Source organism: Eschrichtius robustus, chromosome 2 (assembly GCF_028021215.1).
Source record: "Eschrichtius robustus isolate mEscRob2 chromosome 2, mEscRob2.pri, whole genome shotgun sequence".
Classification (NCBI taxonomy): domain Eukaryota; kingdom Metazoa; phylum Chordata; class Mammalia; order Artiodactyla; family Eschrichtiidae; genus Eschrichtius; species Eschrichtius robustus.
In genome coordinates, this window is record NC_090825.1 from 133,091,042 (window position 1) to 133,099,774 (window position 8,733).

An 8,733-nucleotide genomic window follows, 5' to 3' on the forward strand; every position below is an offset into this window, starting at 1 on the left:
ACATATCTAAAAACAACCAGCAGATGCTCATATTCAAGTGTAAGGCAGACTTGATTAAACACAGGGTCAGAGGTTAGATTTACTAACAGCATGACTTCAAGCAACACTCTTAAAAGTTTTAGCCGTCAGATTTTGTGTTCTGATTTTTGTTTTTTATTATTATTACTCTGTTTTCTGTTCATCTCTAGAATTGCTACTGGGTCCAACTTTATAAAACATTAACAATGTATTAATTCATTGAAGTCTAGACATGAAGGAGCCTAGAAATCTACTCTGACCCCTTTCTTTTATTCTGTGTATAAAGGACTGTTTCTGAACATTGTATGTTCATTTAACTTTTATTTCTTGTTTTTTTTAACTGTTTAGGTAATACATCCAAATGGCTGAAGTTTAAAGCAATATAAAAAGCTTACATTAAGAAGCCTCATTCCCACCCCTCCAAGTCCACTAATTTCCCCCACCCAACCTATAGGTTTCTATTGTCATGTCTTTTGTGTATCCTCCCAATGCAAACACAAGAAAATAAAATATATATTCTTATTCCTTCCTTTCTTAAACAAAAGAGCATACCATATATACATTTTGCACCTTGCACTTTCTATTTACTATTTTATATAAAAATTTTCTGACATATCAAAAGCAGAGAATAGTACATACCCCCAATACACAAATTCAAAATTACCAAACTTTCATTTTAAAACAAATCCCAGATGTCATGTTATTTCACCCTTACAGACTTCAGTGTGCATCTTGTTTTCAAAAAATTGACACTCTATATATAACCATAATACCATTATTACACAAGACATAATTAATAATGATGTTTTAGCAGCACCTGACTCTTCAGTCCATAATCGAATTCCCCTGATTATCTCAAAAATGTCCTTTTATTATAGGTTTAAGTCCAGACCTAAACAGCTCCCTACATTGCATTTGGTTGTTATGACACTTAAGTCTCTTTTAATTGAGGACAGTCTTCCCTCCTTTCCCCTGCCATTGACTAGTTGTACAAACCAACTGTCCTGTGCACTGTTCCATATTCTGGGTTTGTCTGTTTCCTTATGGCATCATTTAAAGTATTCCTCTTTTCTTTGTATTTCCTATAAATGAAACTTAGCTCCAGAGGTTTGGTTAGATTCAGGCTCCACTTTTTAGCAAGAGTACACAGCTAGTGCTATTCCATCACAATTGTCTGGTTGCTCCACATCTAGAGATGCTAAGATTGATCAGCTTGCACCTTTCTTTTTCAACTTCACATTCTATTCTGAGCACCTCTCCATTTCAGCTCATATAGAATGTCCTCGTTCTTTATTATGGCTACATAGATCCCATTGGGTGAAAACACTGGGTGAAAATAACAAAGTGATCATTCCCTTGAAAAGAATACTTCATGTCTCACTTTATTTGTAAAGATGATCATAAAAGACCCATCAAGGTCTATGATTCTTTAATTATGTGCAACAGAAGTTTGCTTTTTAAAAGGAGCCCTTGAATGTATTTTTGGTAAAGAAGTCTTTTGTATTGCAATTAATTAGTTTCTAAATTCTGTTTAGAAAGTCATATCATGCATTTTCTTAAGGGACAGTTGAGTGTTGGCTATAATTATGTGGAGGGATAACTACAAACAAACTACTCCATATGATACTACTATAGAAATTGTTTTGCTTTTCTCCCTTTGTCAGCAGGAAAAGGGAGAGAAAATCTCAGACTCCTTAAAGATAGCCTCCAAACACCAAATGGAAACACTGGAATTATGCGTAATTAGAATTACACATTTATAGATAACTAAGGGGCTACTTGACAAAATTCATAAAATGGAAGTGAGAGAATTTTACTCAGGAGACAGGAAAGCATGGGCGATACAGATGGGATCACCTGGAAAAACTCAGTCCAATTAGAATCTACCCTGTACAATGGGGGAGCCACAGTGGAATGGATATGGGGGAGACAATAACGCCCACTAAAGCTGGAATCCTATATGTACTTAATTTGAATAAAAAATCCTCTCATTTAAATCACAGCATCTCAGTTAGGTTCCATGTATCATTAGTCCCAAAATTTTGCAAAGGTAGACACTGAGGTTGGATATAAAGGGTAAGAAGTTAAGCAACTTTGAGCTCGATCTTGACCTACAGATTACAGCTAGCCACGTGACTTTCGTTAAGAGTGCTTGTAACCTTGTGTGCCTGTACAGTACTTGAAAACTTTTTTTATTATTATACAAGTCATAGTCACTGTAGAAAATTCTGAAAAATAAAATAAGAATAAAAATAAATCAATAAAATAAAGGCCAGATCCCATTACCATGAAATACTATCACTAAAACAGGTCTCCTTTCAGATATTTTTCTATAAATCTCTCTCTATATACAATGTGTTAATGCCAGTACCTCTGGTGGGTATATCGCCAGTAAGAAAGTCTTACTCATGGATGATTGTGAACATCATGAACTCAGTGGGATCCAGGAGAAGGTACAACACATTTCTTTACACTCCCCAAGTCTTTTTATTTTTACTTTTATTTGTGTGGTCTCAGTGCTCTCATTTGCATCAAGCTGCTTTCAACATTGCCCTCTGCACCGGGTCCCAGCACTGAGAAGGCTACTTCATCCCTGTGTAAAACTCCAGGTTCTCAGGGTCATTTACAAGATGAATAAATTTCTCCCTTGCTACTGCCCACCTCTCACAGCATGATCTTGGTGTACTTATGCCTACAAAGACTTCTTCTCTAACCAAGAACCCTATACTTTACTTATGTTGCAGATGACAGAAAACCCAACTCAAACTAGCTTAAACTACAGATTTATTGACTGACATTATTGAAAAATCTAGCTTCAGGCAAGACTTGGTTCAGTGGCCCCAGTGAGGACAGCAGGGACCTGGTTTCTGGCTGTCCTGGCGTTGGTGCCTTCTGCAGATTCCACACGGTGTCCTTCTCCTGTCCCTGCAGAGCACATATCTGCACACCAAGAACATCTCTTGGCCACTCCCACACAAGCCCACAGATGCACACCCCCTCAAACACCCAAACTGGGTTACAGACTTATTCCTGAACAATCTGTGTCCATAGGTTCAAAAAGGACTTATTGGGTGAGCCCTGGGTCACATCCCCAAATCTCATGCTCTGAAAGTGAGAGAAAGGTGGTTTCCCCAAAGAAAAAGTATGGTGCATTTTAGAAGGGGAAATGGATGCTGGGCAGCAGAAGCAAATATCCAGTACAGACCCCCTCCCAGAAAGGGATGGGGTGGGGAGATGGGGAAAGAAAACTTGCCCCTCCGAATATGGATGGTTCTTTTTCTTATAAAAACGACATTTTACTAATACGGTGCTTTTTAACTTACAAGGACGCGCGCTCTTCAGAACCCTGGGGAGATGCTAAGGAGCTCTCGTGTCTTTAGAGAGTTCTTATGTTGAGTAACTATGGATGAGTGCCAGAGAGATTAGGCTTGAGGTCACACTCAAACCAATGCCAGAGCCAGCTCAGCGCTGCTCCTGCTCATGTGATCACACCTTTCAGAGTGGAGGAAATGGGAGGGGCGTGAAATAATTTACCCTTGATAACTCATCGAGGCTCCCAGTGTCGAAACTGAAAAGTCTGTTGAGCTATGTGTGAGTCACTGTGGGAACTCCTATCGGCGGTCTCACCTTGAAAATGGCAGTCCCACTGTCTCCTCCAGGGCGATGCTGGTGGGGGAGCTGTGAGTGGTCACTCATCCCAAGCATGTTCTCCAGTATGGCAATGCTTTGTGTTTATTAGTTTTTTGCTCCAGGTTCAGATACTGAAGCTAATCATCCTCAGTTTAATGGACGTACTCCTCATCAATCCCGGTGAGGTCCCTCTCTTATTTTATTTCATTTTACTATTTCCCCCGTTTGTCCTTGACGCACATTCTCATTTCTCTCGTCTCACGGGCATCTGCTTTACCTGCGAATGTTGAGCAGTTTTCCAAAGTGTTTATTCCAGCTTACATTCTGACAGTGAGAAGAACTCTTACGATGCCCCCCACATCTTTGCCGGTATCAGGACTGTCACACTTTTTAATTTTTTCCTATATGAGTGTATGATGATGTCACAATATGGTTTTAAGGTTAAACTACTGTTTAACGGAAAATGGCACAGATGTACAGAACATTGCATACTTAAATTTATAGTTTACCAATACTTGGAAAGCAAACACTCAAGTAACCAGGACCCAAAACAAAAAATAAAACATGGCCTATCTCAAGTCCCTCTGACCCCCACTCCAAGCCCACATGTCCCTTCCTGTTCACAAAGCCTTCCCCCTGTCCTACAGGCAATCACTATTCTAAATTTTGCAATAATTGCTTCTTTTTTTTTTTAACAGTTTTACCATCTAGGTAATGCATCCTAAAGTTACATATGTAATTTTGCTTGTTTTTGAACATCATATAGTGAAATCAAATTGTCTACAGGCTTTTGTGTTTTGTTTCTTTTACTTAACAGTGTATTTGTGAGATCCATTCATGCTTCTTTGTATCCCTGTGGGTTGTTTTTATTACTGAATAGTTTTCCTGGGACTGGATATGCCTCAAATTGTTTATTTCCAGGTGAACATTTCATCTTCTGTTTCAGTTTTCATGAACAATGCCATCCTGGACATTCTCATACATGGATTCAGGTGGACACGTATAGGAGTTTCTCTGGAGCATATTTCTCACAGTGCAATTACTGGGTCAGAGGGTATACATATTTTGAGCCTTATTAGATAATGCCTGTTTCCAAGACATCCACCAGCAGAGTATAAGTTTCTCTTATTCCACAACCTCCTTAACACTTAGTATTGCCAGACTTTTTTTTTTGTTTTTTTACCCAAACTGGTAAAGGATATGATGGCCTCTCACTACAGCTTTACTTTGCATTTTCCTCATTGCTAACAAGGTTAATGAGCACCTTTTCTTTTATGAACCATTTGGATTTGGGGAGGGGGAGGAGCACAAATGTTTGAGTCTTTTGCCCATTTTTCTGTTGGGTTTCTCAGTTTTTCTTATTGCTGTATATGAATAATTTATATACTCGGGATACCAGTCCTCTGCTGGTTTAATCTGTTATATTTTCTCCCACTTCGTTGCTTTTCACTTATTTATGGTATGTTTTCTTGAACACAGTTTAATTCAAATGTAGTAAAATGTACTAGCCTTTTCTTTGGTGGGTTATACTTTTTGTATTTTGTTTAAGAAGACTTCTCTTACCCAGAGATTATGAAGATATTCACCTACATTAGCTTTAAGGCTTTATAGTTTTTTCTTTCACTGTTATGCCTTTAATTTTCCCATAATTGATTTTTGTATATTTTGTCCTAGCCCCATTTATTGAAAATTCCAGCGTTTTCCCATTACTTTGTAATGCCATCTCTGTTATATTTCAAAAATCATACAGGCATGGATCTGTTTTTTGGCTTTCTAGTCTGTTCCAATAGTATATTTTCCTATCTTTCTGTCAGTATAATACATTGTTTTAATTATTGCAGCTTTACGGGAAATGGTGATGTCACGCAGGGCAAATCCTCCCCTTAGTTCTTTTATCAAGGGTATCTTGGGACTTCCCTGGTGGTCCAGTGGTTAAGACTCTGCACTTCTACTGCAGGGGTCGTGGGTTCGATCCCTGGTCGGGAAACTAGGATCCCATATGCTGAGTGGCATGGCCAAAAAAAGGGTATCTTGGCTCTCTGGGTCCTTTGTACTTCCCAAAGGGAAGGGTATAGGCTGAGTCCATATTTGTGTCTCTCTGTCTCTCCATACTCAAATTGGAAAAATATATTAAAAACTATTTTATGGATGAGGAAATTGAGACTCAAAAATGTAACTTGCTGAACAAGTTACATTTGTTGAACAAGTGAGGGAACTCACCATCCCAGTCCCATAAAAAGAGCTGGGGAATGTTCCCTCTTTTTCTATTCCCTGAGTCTGTATAAGATTTTTTTTTTCCTAACAGTGTTTGATAGAACTTGTCAGCAAAGCTATTTGAACTTGAAGTTTTCTTTCTGAGAAGATTTTGACAACTTTTTCTTTTTTTAATCATCAGAAAGCTATTCAAGTTTCCTACTCTTAAACCTTGGTAATTTTGTAAGAATTTGTCCAATTTATCTAAATTTTCAAATTTGTTGGTATAAAGTTATTCATAATATTTTATTATTATTTCTTACTGTCTATAAAATCTATAGTAATATCCCTTTTTCATTTCTGCTATTGATTATTTGTGGCTTCCTTTTTTTTTTAACCACTCTCCCCTTTAAGTAGTAGTGAGTCAGAACCCCTCAGGCTTATGAACCACTTAAGCCTTTCAGATACCCCCTCTGCCCTTCCACATCAGATGTTTCTGCACAGATGATTCTGAGTATGTTGCCTGGGGACAAACAAGTTTCAGAAAGAATCAGCATGGGCCTTCTCCTTCATTCCCAACGTTAAATGGTACCTACCCTATACCCATAATTATCATAGTTAAGCAAATTGAGGGTCATGGAGGTTAATAGGTCAAACCAAGGCGACACTACTAGTAAACACAGGAGCCCAAACTCTGCCACGCATTACTCTTTTTCTGTTTCTTTTCTTTTAAATCTGAGTTTTAAAGCCATTTACTAGCCCAAGTGTCCTCGGTGTGTAGCAAGTTACATATTTGAGTCTCAATTTCCTCATCCATAAAATAGTTTTTAATATATTTTTCCAATTTGAGTATGGAGAGACAGAGAGACACAAATATGGACTCAGCCTATACCCAGCAACTTCTGTTATATATAGAATGTATTTCCACATCAGTACTCTCATTCTTAATGGCTGTTAACGATTGCATGGTATTCATAGATCTTCAGGTTTGTTGAATGACTGAATAATTGTGAAAATCGATAAAGACCCCAAAGGCATCTTTCCTTGTAGTTATGATACAATGCATTCCTAGCCAGCCATATCACCCCACCTGACACCCATCCTTTCAATGTCTTCCCTTACCCCAAACCTAGAGCAGGGGCAAGGAACCAGCAGCTTCACAGAAGTTGGTGCTAAGCAGATGTGAGAAGCATCTTACTGTCCTCATCTACTCAGAACTAACCAACAGTGCCTGAGGTCTTCCTCAGGTCTTGTCCAGGCAGCCCTGGGAGAAAAGCTCTAATCAAAAACCTCTTATTTGCAACATAGTACTGGTTATTTTGACAAATTTACACCCTATTCTCTCCATCAGAAAAGAGTTTGTAGGCCACAGTCAGACACAAGCAGCAAGTCTCACTTGTTGAATAAAAAGCTCAGTATTATTACAAGCAGCACCTGTGAGTTTCTCCACCTTAATCCCCTCCTCTGCCACCTGGCTGCAGCTTCTAAACTTGAGGTAAGAGTGCCACTTACTGTTAGACTCATCACATTACAGTTTGAAACCAGTTCCTAAATGTTTTTTTTTTTTTTCAGTTCCTAAATCTTTGATTCTAAATGCCAAATGCAAAAGACTTAGCAGGAAAGGTACCAGTTAACCTTTGAAAGCTTACTAACTACCAGAAATTATGCTTAGTGCTTTGTAGCCACAATCTCACTTAGGCCCTAGAACAAACCTATAATTTTTATTTTGTGGTTATTAAGTGGTTTTGTGAAAACACTCCAGGGTTTAGAATCCAATCACCTAGATTAGAACCTCTGGCCAAATTCATTTGGCTGCCTGTTTTTTGTACAGTCCACAGGCTAAGAATTATTTTAACATGTTTAAATGATTGGGGAAAAAATCAAAATAATATTTCATAACATGAAAATTATTTAAATTCAGGTTTCAATGTCCATATCTAAAGCTGGAACACAGCCGCGCTCACTTGTTTACGTATTTTCTATGGCTGCCTTTGTACCATAAAAGAGAGTACTTATAATGCCTAAAATATTTACTAACGGGCTCTTTACAGAAAAAGTTTGTTGACTCCTGACCTAGATTCTAATCTGGAAACACCACCTGAGCAAACTACAAAACTGACCCCCACTTTCATAAAGTGGGGGTGATATCTACTAAGAGGGAGTTTTAAGAAGGTTAGTGCTATACGCACAGCATCTCCTTAAGATAGCAGCAGAATTCTGACAAAAATGCTTTAAAATGTTCAAAGGGAGCTCATAATCTGTGTCTACAAATCTCCTTCCTCAGTCCAGTAGCATGTAGTGTATAAGAGTATGGATTTTAGGGTCAAAATATCAGATTCCACTCGACTCCATTATTTATTACCTATGATTTATTAACTATATGATGCAGTAGAGAGGTGATAGAGTATGAAGGTTGAGTGCTTAGGCTTTGAAACTAGAATGTTTCAATCCTGGCTTTGCCACTCACTAGCTTGGTGACCTTGGGTAAATGACACCTCTCTGAGCCTCTGCTTCCTCATCTGTAACATAGGTGTAAGAATCATAATGATTTCAATGGGTTGTTTTGAGGATAAAAATGGCTTTTTGTACATAAAGTGATTAGAACAGTGCCAACAAAGTGCTAGCAGGCTGCCCCAAAATATGCTACGACGGCATACTGAACTAAGAAATGGCCAGTGCAAGAGGGACACTCTGACCCCCACTTTGTTTCCCCCAAAGCAAAAAATAAACCTCTCCCATGAAAGGTGCACTCCCTGCAGTAAAGGTAAAAGGACACCCTTATTGCCCAAGAGAAGGAATTTGAGCCAAGAAGCCTATACAAACCTTGTTACTTCTTTACTACCCCAAGCCCAAATTGTTTAGATTCTTCACTAATTGAGCACCCAAAACCTA